At 33.2% G+C, this 12,178-nt stretch overlaps 1 long non-coding RNA gene across 2 annotated transcripts; it reads right to left on the reverse strand.

Moving 5' to 3' along the window:
• Window positions 1–3,160: 3,160 nt before the first annotated feature.
• LOC122298877 lies at window positions 3,161–11,773 on the reverse strand. 2 transcript variants are annotated; one of them, XR_006239521.1, is made up of 4 exons: window positions 11,387–11,773; window positions 6,884–6,983; window positions 6,176–6,362; window positions 3,161–5,073 (listed from the first exon to the last, which is right to left on the reverse strand). It is a non-coding gene; the product is annotated as an uncharacterized LOC122298877 (long non-coding RNA). The 2 variants fall into 2 exon arrangements; XR_006239520.1 differs by lacking the exon at window positions 3,161–5,073 and having other exon boundaries at window positions 5,984–6,362; window positions 11,387–11,772.
• Between the last annotated feature and the right edge of the window lie 405 nt (window positions 11,774–12,178).

Here is a 12,178-nt window from a genome sequence, read left to right on the forward strand (position 1 = left end):
CCTATATAAACTCTTGAAGAGTACCTCCTGAAGAGGTTTTTCATGAAAATGTCTTCCCTTGAAGAGGGACAGGTACCTAAAAATAACGAAATCTCGTTACATTTCATGAATAATGGAGAAATTATGGATAGAAATAAAATCGTTGTCGACAACGTATTTCCATATGAGATGGCAATTGACATTACCAGAAGTAATGATGAAAGTGAATCAAGAATTGTCGAAGAATACGACGTAAAATATTGGCCAAATTTGAAAAAAACAATTCCTGCAGAATTGATTTACTAGTAAAATATGATGCATCGGGACTTATAGTCCAAACACCTAAAGAGGTGATGCTTGTTGAATGTCAGTGGGTATTTATGGAAAGGAAATAAAAATATGATATATAAATCACGAGTCAGTTTCTCAATTCCTGCAGAATTGATATCACTACGTAAAATGTGATAAATATGGACTTGAAGTCCAAACACCTAAAAAGGTGATTTTTATTAAATGTCAGTGGATATTTATATACATGATATAAAAAGCCTGAAACTTTTAATATGAAAATGTGATATAGAAATCACAAGTTAGTTTTTCGAAGAAACAATATTGATATGATTTTAAAGTGGTTGAAATCATATTGAGATTTTTATTAGCTTGAAGGTTACCGAGAGTTTGGATATGCATGATTAACTGCATATTTATATGGATCATTGGATCATGATATATATATGAAAATCCCTGAAGGATCGAAAATGTCTGAAACTTCTAATATGAATACATCTGGAAATATGTATTCTATCAAGTTTCAAAGATCCTTATATGATCTAAAGCAATCCAAACGCAAATGAAAACAAGCTATTATTGCAGTTTATATATATGATTTAAATGTCATTGAGACTCCAGAAGAGCTCATAAAAACTGCACATATTTGAAATATAAATCTGAAACCCTTGCGGCTTCAAGAGGAAGATGGATGATGTTATTAGTCATGAAATACCATCTTTTAATACAATTAGTATTTCAGATTCATATTATGGGTTTGATATGAAGTGTGCATTATTAAAGAAGAAATAAAATGGAGCACACAGAACATCTACCAAAAGATAGAAACACAAATATGAATATTTGTGAAATATTATTTTATTATCTTGAAGCAAGAATTACAAAAATTTGAGACACTTTGCCTCATTCTTCAAACGCTCTTGTTCTTCAAGAATCTGCATAGCATCCCTATCTAAAGGGGTGGGCAATCGAAAAGAAGATTTAAGCAAGGATTTTAAATTCCTATTCTCTTTCTTTATTGATTCTATCTTCATGTTGGACTCCAGAAGAAGTCGCTGAAGTATAGCAATATTCTCGTGGAGATTGTCAACTCCACAAGTTCTGGATTGCAGTCGCTGAGAAAATGCGACAATGGATGATGAGTATCGGGTACCGAGACTCACAAGCTCATAGATAGCTTCATTATCTGAACTACGAGTCAGATCATTATATTGCATGATAGCACCTGTGGTAGAAGCAGGAACAACTGATGAACGAGGTGTAGAATACCTCATATATTGACCCTGAGAAGATTGCTGAGCCATTGCAGAGAGAGATTGCAGGATAAGAATGCAAAAAGAGATTGCAGAGTAAAAATGCAGTATGATTACAGAAAAGTGAAGAAGATGAGATGCGAATGAAGATGAGCTGAATATCTCTTTTATAGAGAAAATTATGATACAACATCTCTCGTTAAGAGAAAAGAGATAGAATATAGCTTCATAGCTCTGCGGCGTCTGACAGCACGCCTGACACCTACAGAGGAGTTGAAAATCCGCGGTGCTTGTATGATCTTAAAAGGCTGGCCACCGTTTTTATTAAAAAATGAGGTTAACGGTTTAATGTTGATGAATTCTCCACTAACTGTGTTATTTACAAGAACTACAGAAGAGTACAACTCCAGAAGAGTAGTGATGAGCAGAAAGATCCAGTTGTGATTATTTTATCAACATGGATCAAGTCCACAGTTAGTTGGATGTACAGATGCAATTTATCTTTCAGATACACACAAGAAGATCATTGCAATTCATGAGAAGAAAGTTGAAATTGATATCAAGAATGTACGGTCAAGTAAAAATCTGGCAGATTTATTCACTAAAGCATTACCAACTGCAACATTTAAGAAGATTATACAAAACATTGGAATGCAGAGGTTTGAAGACCTGTTATCATGCACTACCAACTGCAACATTTAAGAAGATTATGCAGAACATTGGAATGCGAAGGTTGGAAGACCTGTTATCATGCACTTTTCAGGGGAAGTAATGTCTTGAAGACTTGTGCTGATTGTACTCTTTTTTCTTCGCTAAGGTTTTATCCCACTGGGTTTTCCTTTACAAGGTTTTAATGAGGCAATCCTAAAGCACTCGGCGATACACATGAATACTGTACTCTTTTTCCTTCGCCATTGGTTTTTTTCCCACAGGGTTTTTCCTTGGCAAGGTTTTAACGAGGCATATTCTTTAAATATGGTCATCCAAAGGAAAAGTGTTATAAACTATCTTGAATTGTATAACCACATTTATCTAGTCGTCAAATGCATAGTGCATAGTGCTAGCATAGTGAGTTGGTCGACATATGTATAGTGCATAGTACCAGCATAGTGAGTTGGCCGACATATGCATAGTACATAGTGCTAGCATAGTGCAGCATAGTAAGCTAGCATAGTTCCCTTTGTACGCCTATATATATCGTTGAATTCTTTAAGAAATTCATAAGTTTCATAACCTTTCTAAGCTCTATCTCTTTCTCTCTCCTTTTAAAAGTTTTATAATACGTTATGGCTCTCTCTTTTCTATAATTTCATAACACCATGGATATTATATGAAATAAAGTCCTCATGATTTATGTATAAAGGATTGGAATGGATAGTCGGTATTATATAAAAGATATTGGAAGGCCCATATATGTAATACATAGATATGTGCCTTCCACTCCTTGTGTCATAAGACGTACATGAGTGAAATTACAAACGATTTAAATAAATGATGAATATACCTGAAAGTTCACTAATAAGATGAGACAAATTGGTATGGTAATGGGCCCTAAAACTGTAGTAACTAATTATATATCACTAGATATATATATATATATATATATATATATATATAGATATATCTACATATTTATTGCTTGCGAGTGTTGACACTAGAATTTGGTATTATTTGATTAAAAATGATTATTTTTAGGATAAATGTGGGAACTCCTTGTTGGCTGTTATGTAACATGTGTCAAGTTCCTTGTTTGTTTCCATCATGAGCTTGTTACTTGAGAATAAAATAGATCTAAGTGATAGATGCCACCTGTTGTTGTTTTGCATATATCATGCATGGTTGTAATCTTATTATGAGAGTTGACATCATTAATTCTAGTTGTTTTCCTATAAACTCTTGTACTAAGACTTGCCATTAATTTGATGGATGTTATATAAGAATAATTTGTTTATTCCTAGTAATCAATTGTTTCCCTCACTTTGGTCAGGGATTCATTCCACATCAACCAAATTGATCAGATCTCATACAGAGGTGAAATGGGCAAGTTAAAAGAAGAAAAGTACTGTGATATTTTGGCATCTTTCTTTTTGCAATTACATGTGTATGTGTTTCATTGTCAGTCCCTCTTATATATAATTAATGACGCTAGTCGTTTGATCTCATGTCAACTCAATTTGGGAGATTTGTTTTTTCCAAACTCTACATCTAGTATAGAGGTACTAATAATTACCTTAGTATTTTCAAAGTAAAACCTTGCTTATTTCTGAACCCAATATGTATAGTGATTAATTTTTAAAGCAGCCTTTTCTCTTGCAGGCTTGATTAAACAATTGGGGAGGAAAAAAGAAATCAAGAAGTTGTTGCTTATTGGGACCAAAATACATTACTTCTCTATCTTAGAATGTTATATAGCCCACATTGTCGATCTTTTTCCCAAAACAAGATGGCAAATTAGAATGTACTATTGGTATATATGTAAATGTGCATGGTCACTGTGAATGGTTGATGCTTGTGATTAATTTAAGTTGGTCTCTGGTGTTGTCATTTTCAGGCAGGAAGATGCTCAAGAATTCCTAAGCTCCATCGTGGATAAAGTGCATGATGAGTTACTTCAACTTGAAGGGCAGTCTTCAAGCATAAATGGAAAGAAATTAATGGCATCATAATTGGTTCGTTCTGTAGCTCCTTACCAACACAGATCAAACATGTGAAGTGATTTGCAGAACACATTAATATGGTTTGTTCTTTTGTTTTCATCTTTGATTGTCAGGAAGTTGAAACAATCTATCCCCATCATTAGAAAACAGTAATTGTAGATGTTGATGCAGGTCATTATAAACGAAATATCATGGAGGTCTTGATTTATGCATGGGTTGATATGATACTCCAAATACATCCTATTTTTAGTACTTTAAAAATAGTGCACAAAGATTACTACCATAATCCTAACTTCACGGTAAATGATTCAATTAATTTAACAAGAACACTTATTGAATATTGCATTAGTTTTGCATTAATTTATCAATGAATTAACTTCCTCAATAGCACTTCATGAAACACTTCATCTTCACAAAGACCACTTCACTCCACTCTCACTCCACCTTCACAAAGACCAAGTTGAACTAATACAAATGAAATAAATCTTGTAGACGATCCTGGAGTGCAACAGGTGAATTTTTTAGAAAGGAAAGAAAAAATAAAGTCATGCCATATATATATGCGTTCACATTTGTTTGTTCTTATTGTTCTAGAAGTAGATGTAAGTGTCAATCCAGCTTTACACTTGTAAGACAAAAAATAAAAAATAAAAAAAGAAAGTGGATTCTAGCTTTATACATGATATATAGTCTTTAATCCAATTTTTGTATAATGGTTTTCAGATCAAAGTGTCTGGTTTTGAGCCTAGGATTCCAAAGAAAAGTTTAAAATCTTTTCCCCTCTCACTGCATTTGTAGACAGAAAGTAAAACAAATTTCAAACATACTTACCTATTTTTCCAAACTGACGGCAGGATGTGCGTGGTGCTGCGACAGGCTACTGTTGCAACGGGCTACTGCTACGATGAAACCCAAATGCAAAGTGAAGTGGGACAACTTTATTTCCAAGAAAGAAATAGAGCCATACCAATAAATTATTAATAAACCAGATGAAAAATGAGTTTTCTTATGCAAACAATCAATCTGATTATCATGAAAAATTAATCATAAGCCAATTAGAGAATCCAAAAAAAAAAAAGGCAAAATAAAAGCTAAAACCCACAAAGGGGGTAACGAGCTGTTAAATCTCTGCGTATGTTAATTAAATATTTCAGCTGCTGGTTGGCATGCATCATGAGTACTCATGAAAGGAAATCCATAGATTAATCTCTTGAGGGATTATTTTATAAATCTCAAGTACTCTTTAATGACTCTTAAATAGACAATAGAGATAGCAGGAACATGATATAGTACTTAATTAATATAAATCTGTGTCTCCAAAGAGCTATCAACATGAAACTACAATGCAAAACTTTCCAAATATGGACACGAACAGGATGATGAGCAAAAATTACTACATAGATTTTCATTAAAATATATGGGAATTCACACACTTATATACTAGCTTCATTATTATTAAATCAAGCACAAAACTTGGTTTATATTGGCTGACCTATCTGCATACCATTACACACCGTACTTCTGTAAGAAAATCAAACACCATACACAAATTAGGAACCTTGCAAATCCAACCCTTCTTTGGAGCTGAATCATTTATTTTACATATTATTCAATGTAACATACGAACCTAGAATAGGACTTAAGATTAATTTAGTTAGAATTTATTTATTTATTTATTTATTTATAATAATTATGTTTATTATTTTATTTATTTCATTTTATTATTTACTTCTATTTTTATCGGGTGCTTATTATTTTTCAAATTGAATAATAGACTAGATTAATTAGAGTTTTTAGCTCATAAGGTAGTTCCCCTTATCTTGGTTCCTCTATTGTTATTGGATGAGTTTCAATTTTAAAAACATCCCTAGATTAGAACCAAGACCCACGTAAATAAGAAACTCTTTCCTCCATAAAATCCCACGATACACTCTAGTTCATCACACAAAAAGAAAATAAATAAATCTAGTTTACACAGGATGGAGAAAACTCACGCACAGGCCTAATTTTTTCTACCAGCCACCACTGACCACCCCAGGACGTCAGAGAACCACCGTTAGCCACAGAAATCACTGGCCAGTTCATTTTCGATGAACCCACTTCCTCTAAGAAGACCCTTTACATTGCCGGTCACACCCAGCCACCAGTGTCTTCGTCGCAGCTGGTCCCTTCCCTCGATAACATGCTACAAGTTGAAAATCAGGAAACAGTGCTAAGAGATGGTGATTATGATGACGCAGAGCTGGATGGCTAGGAGTACTTCTAGTATAAAGATTTAGAGAGAAATAAGTGTCAATTACACAATGATTAAGCTTTCTTTTATGTCATTTCAATAACTAGTCTTGTTTAAAACTAGCTTATGTTTTATTTTATTTTCAGTTTCAAGTTCCAAAGACTATTTATGTTCTTTTGAATTAAGTTTTTTAGTTAATAAGGTATTTCAGAATATTGAGTCTCTTTACCGGACATTATATTATGCATGTTAGTAACGTCTCTATTCTATGGGAATGGGGTGTTACATTCAAAACCCAGATAAGAGCTACTCCAAATCCCATATTAGAGCCGCTAGAGTCACTAACATCTAATACCCACAACACGTATCAAAATGCATCATATAAAAAGGCATTGGTTAGTTTCTTGTAATTAACCAATAAGTATTGAGATTAAAAGATCGTATCGTTGTTTTAAACAAGAAGTAAGCAATACCCTTTCCCAAACTTATATGAGAATGTCTAATCACCTTAACTGCTTCAATGTTGGATCCCAGATTGTCAATACCATTAGCTAACTGATAAATTTTTTCAACCTGTAAAACGAAAAAAAAAAAACAGACTGAAGTAGTTAATAGGACCTTAACTCAACTCTTACGTATTGTTGTTCATAAGAATTTAAAAACTTTGGGAAGATTGTTTGCCATTTATAGAGTTTGCATATAATAGGACTATGCATACTACTACTTCATATTCTCCTTTTGAAATTGTTTATGGTTTTAATTTACTTATTCATTTTGCTTTGATGCCTTTGCTTATTGATGACAAGAGTAACTTGGATAGACTTTTCCAAATTCATGAGAAAATTAATGATAATTCATATCAAGTAGATCTTCCAAGTAAGTATCATGTTTCTGATATTTTCAATGTTACTGATCTTTTTCCCTTTGATGCAGGTGGAGATTCGATGTCAAACCCTTTTGAAGAAATGGGGAATGATGGGCCCCAAGGTAGACCGAGCTTTAGAAATCTTTTACAAATTCCAGATGGGGTAATCACAGGATCGAGAGCTAAGAAGAGTAAGGAAGCAATGTAAAGATTGGTACAATCCACTTGGAATGTGTCTAGCAAGAGCCCAACATTCAAGATGGGCTTAAAGGAAGAAAATCCAATTTTATTCATGTGATACAACAAGATATGGAAGACATGATTTGGGCCTATTGTTATTGAAGGTCTTGGACTTGTTTATTTCATTAAAAGAGTTTATTTTATTAGTCATATGAATTAATCTAGAATAATTGGGCTTGGGGGATGTCTAGCCCACACATATGTTTTATGTTTTATGAACTAGGATTTCAAAAGAAGTTTTTTAAGAGTAGTTTAGGGATTGTTTTAATTTTCAGATAGGGTTTCTTTAGGGAAGGCTTTGTATTTCGCTTAGGGGTATTTTGGACAAGATTTTTAAATTTTTAGTTTAGGGTTTTATCTTGTTTAGGGGAAAGGTACTGTAGCGTGGCACTATTCACAATTACGGTAGCCGCACTATTCAATGGTATTTTTGAAAGATTGAGCTTTATATTACCTAGGGTTTTGTGAGGTTTTAGTTTAAATACTCTTTATTGCCTCATTTTGAAATATATGAAAGTTTATGAAAATTGATTAATTTTGTTCATTGTGAGTTAAGTTTATCTCTTATTGTTCTTGATTGAACGTTTGAACTTATTAAAGGTAAATCACAACCTTTGTGACATTCCTCCTTTGTAATTTTGGTTCTTGAGACAGGTTTTTCAACGAGTTTAAATTTTGATATAACCTAGGTTCTTGAAACAAGTTTTCAACGGGTCTAGATTCTCCATCCATTAACGTGATTTTGTCTTTCTTGGGTGAGTTTTCACATTGATTGTGGGTTCAAATGATTCCAATTCCATGGATTCACACCAGTTACATTTATTAGCTTAAAATTTTCGATTGCAAAAAAAGCCAACATGAGACAGAAACACACAAAGACCAGGAGTTGGGAAACTCTTAAAGACTCTTCAAAGTCTGAATAATAAAACAGCTAGAGCATCTCACGTCGACCACATCATACAAGTTGAATCTAATTTACGTAAAATCAGCAATTTATAGATTCTTGTGATTAAATTAGTTACATAAATGTAATTTACAACAAGGATTAACTATATTCCATAAATTTTGCAAGTTAAAAGCTTTGTGGACAAATTACAGAAAAGATTAACAGGAAAGTATATTGTTCATGAACTAATCAACATAATCATACACTGATATGGACATGTAAGAGAGGAAAGTCAGCGAACGTATTAAAAATCCAGGAATTAGATAAAATGTTACATTTGATAAAATAAACAACAATTGTGTAGAGACTGGTCCTCAATTTGTAAACATATGAGTATGCATCTAACAGCATAGAAGGGTCAATTGGCAACAATCTAGAGGCTAATACTCTTAATAACCTACCTAGTTTTAAAGCTATACATTAATCTCTATGTATTTTTGCCAGTCACAACAGGTAGGTTAAATCATAATTACCTACATGTAGTGGACTGACTTTTAAGCAACAGAGAAGCAATCAGCCATCAAGTTTTGCATTGTAAGATTTAAACCCTAAATCTACTTCCCAATCACAACACCAAAAACTATTACCAGTTAAGCTGGCTGAAACAGTCTCGCAAGCATAGTATTAAAACAAATGCAGTTTTGGACTCTATCCAAGAATTCTCTAAAGCAAGCAAGAAATTCTCAAACAAAATTTCCTCCATTTCATTTACCTGCAGAATTCTTTAGAGGCTTGAGACTTTGGAAAGCCATATCCAGATAAGGCCATAGATGTAATTAAAGATAGAATCTTTAAAATTGTGGCATGTATTGGGAGGAAGTAGGAAAACCCCATTTATAAAATAGAAATGGAAATGATAATGGAATCAATTTAAAAAAGAAGGAAAAACAAACTGCAACTTGTTTGTAATTTTTTCTCAAGAAAGGACAACAACAACACCAACACCACAACCACCACAATATAGAAGCATCAAAAATAGAGGAAAATATACAAACCATGCACTTCACAGTAAAAATATTAAAAATTCTAGGAAGAAAAATCAGAGGACAAAAACATGGGAGACCCAATCCAAGCAACCCGCAAGACCAACCCACTTGAGAAAGTGAAAAAATCACTGTAAAAACCTGATCTGAAAACTTGATTAGAAATCATTTTAAGTATTATGATGAAGCTGAAATGACTATCAGTTTACATAAATGAAGTCAATAATTAAGATGTACTAATTTGGAATCTTGGTAGAGATTGAAGATTTAATGTTAGAAGTGAACATCATGTGGCTAGAAGTAAAAGGAGAAGGGGAGAAGCTAAGACACCAAGATGTGATAATCAAAGCAGTTAATCTTAAAAGATTGGAAGTTTAATATGGCTGAGGCAAAAATACATTGGATTATAACAAGAGCTTGCACAAATGCACTACCTACAAAAGAACTGGTTATGCATAAGAGACAAGTTGGTCCAAATAATAAAAACTATAAAATCCTTAATACTGATTGTGGAACAGTACTGCATGCATAAAGGCAATGCTCTGATGCATAACATGTGCTTTGCAAATGGTTGTGTAATACAGAAATAAACTTCAGAAGGTGGATGGTGAACCTTAAAGTGAAAAGTAGAGTCATCGTACAAAATTACTCGAAGAAGAGACAAGGTAGATAAGAACAAAGGTCTAAAGATGGAGAGAGTGGCTTTTAAATATGGGGGTACTGTTTATGTAACTATATATATATATATATATATATATTTGTATACGAACACAAAATCAATGCCTCTAACCTTTAAATTAATTTTATGCTATATATAACATCAAACAACTAATATATAAACTAAATTTAGCAGAATTTAGGGAGGCACAAAAGATGGATGAATGGGTGGATGCAAGAGAGGTGATGAACAGAGAAAATACAAAATGGATTACACCAGATGAAGACATCACAAAAGTTAATTTTGATGCTGCAATCGACAATGAAAACAAGAAGATGGGAATTGATCTAATAGCAAGGAACGATAAGGGTGATATTTTGTTAACAGCATGTACAAGTAGACCTTTTGTTGGAGATAATTGCATGGCTGAATGTTATGCAATTTGGAGGGCAATGGACTTATGTAGAGATGTAGATATTAGAGAGGTGATTTGTGAAGGTGATGCAAGAAGTGTTAAAGATGCTTGAAAAGTGGTATAATCTCCCACTATATATAAATTTGATTGATTAGGATCATTAAATTGGATGTTTTTCATACCCTAGATTTCCATTGTACTATGCATCCACGGAATTGCTATCATAAGAAGATATTTATTGTTTAATAATGAATCTTATGGTTTTCAATGAGACTATGCAAGACTTATACACTCTAATATAATTAAGATATATTTAATATTACTCCCAACTAAAATAACAAGAAATTAACTTTTATGATCTTATAAAATTAGAAAAATATGAAGAAGTTAGTAGAAAAATATGAGCTAAGCCCTACCTGAAGTTGAAATATTTTTTCCTTTTAGGGGTTTAATATACGAAATTATGAGGCATAATATGCTTGAGTTAGTTTTTTCCATTTACCAAATAAATATTTGTTCTTGTAGTTTGGTATTTTCCTATAGGATTTTAACTGTGAACTCGAATCTGGATAAATTTTGTCTGTATTGCCTTGCAAGAGTTCAAAAAATAGTTAGATCTTAAACTTACTCCTGATCTAAATCTATATATAAACACTAAACACAGCAGTATTACACAAAGAAAACCAGGCATACATTTCAAAATTAGCACTTAAACTGCAAAAGGCAGATACACAACATTTTGAAGCAAACAAAGGAACATGCACATCAGTTTCGCATAAACAAAAAATTATTGAAAATAAAAACACAACTTTTGCAATGCAGCATATGCATGAAGGAGGGAAAACAAATAAATTGGCAACAAGAGATACCTGTATGATGGTGATATTTCCTGGAGCAAACGATGATTATAATGGACTGCGGCAAAAGTTCAACTCCAAAACGAAATAGAGGCACAGAACCTCAGTTGTAAGGGAAGGAAGCGTAGGGTCACAGCATCGTAACTCTGAAACGAAGGGAACTCGATTATTCTATTTTGCAGATAGCCGAAAATGGACAACTAACAACGGAAGGGAGAAGGGTGTGGGAAAATGAGACAGTGAAAACGAGTTTGGCTGAAGACAAAGGAGGTGACGTCATGCGCAAACATTGGGAAGGGGCCAAAAGTTGGTGCTCTGTAATCGAGGGTCTGTCAAAGTGCAGAAGCTAGTTGTTGGGGGGTAATGTGTTTGGGAGGAAAGACTAATAAATGTATAGCGATTTGGCGCCACACACAATGTATAGCGACGTAGTTTACAGCATCACCTTTCAATTCTTTTCCCCGCAATTTTAATCGTCGCAAATGTAGGTTAAGCCGTCGCAATAGCCCTGATTAATGGACCCAGCATACGATTGGATATGTTTGATTTTAAAACCCACGGCGATTTGGAATTAGACGCAAAAAAGGATCTTTCCCAGCAATATTATTTGCAGCAATTTAAAAATTGCTGGGATAGCCTAGATTTCTTGTAGTGATGATAGATTCACAAGTGAAATATAATAAATAATCTCCAATCATCTAATGCCACATTATGGGATGATGAAAGAATAATGAGAATTAGGATAATGAGTAGCATTACTCTTAGATATATTTACGAAAAGTTATAAAATTATTAAGATCTATT

Source organism: Carya illinoinensis, chromosome 2 (assembly GCF_018687715.1).
Source record: "Carya illinoinensis cultivar Pawnee chromosome 2, C.illinoinensisPawnee_v1, whole genome shotgun sequence".
Lineage (NCBI taxonomy): Eukaryota > Viridiplantae > Streptophyta > Magnoliopsida > Fagales > Juglandaceae > Carya > Carya illinoinensis.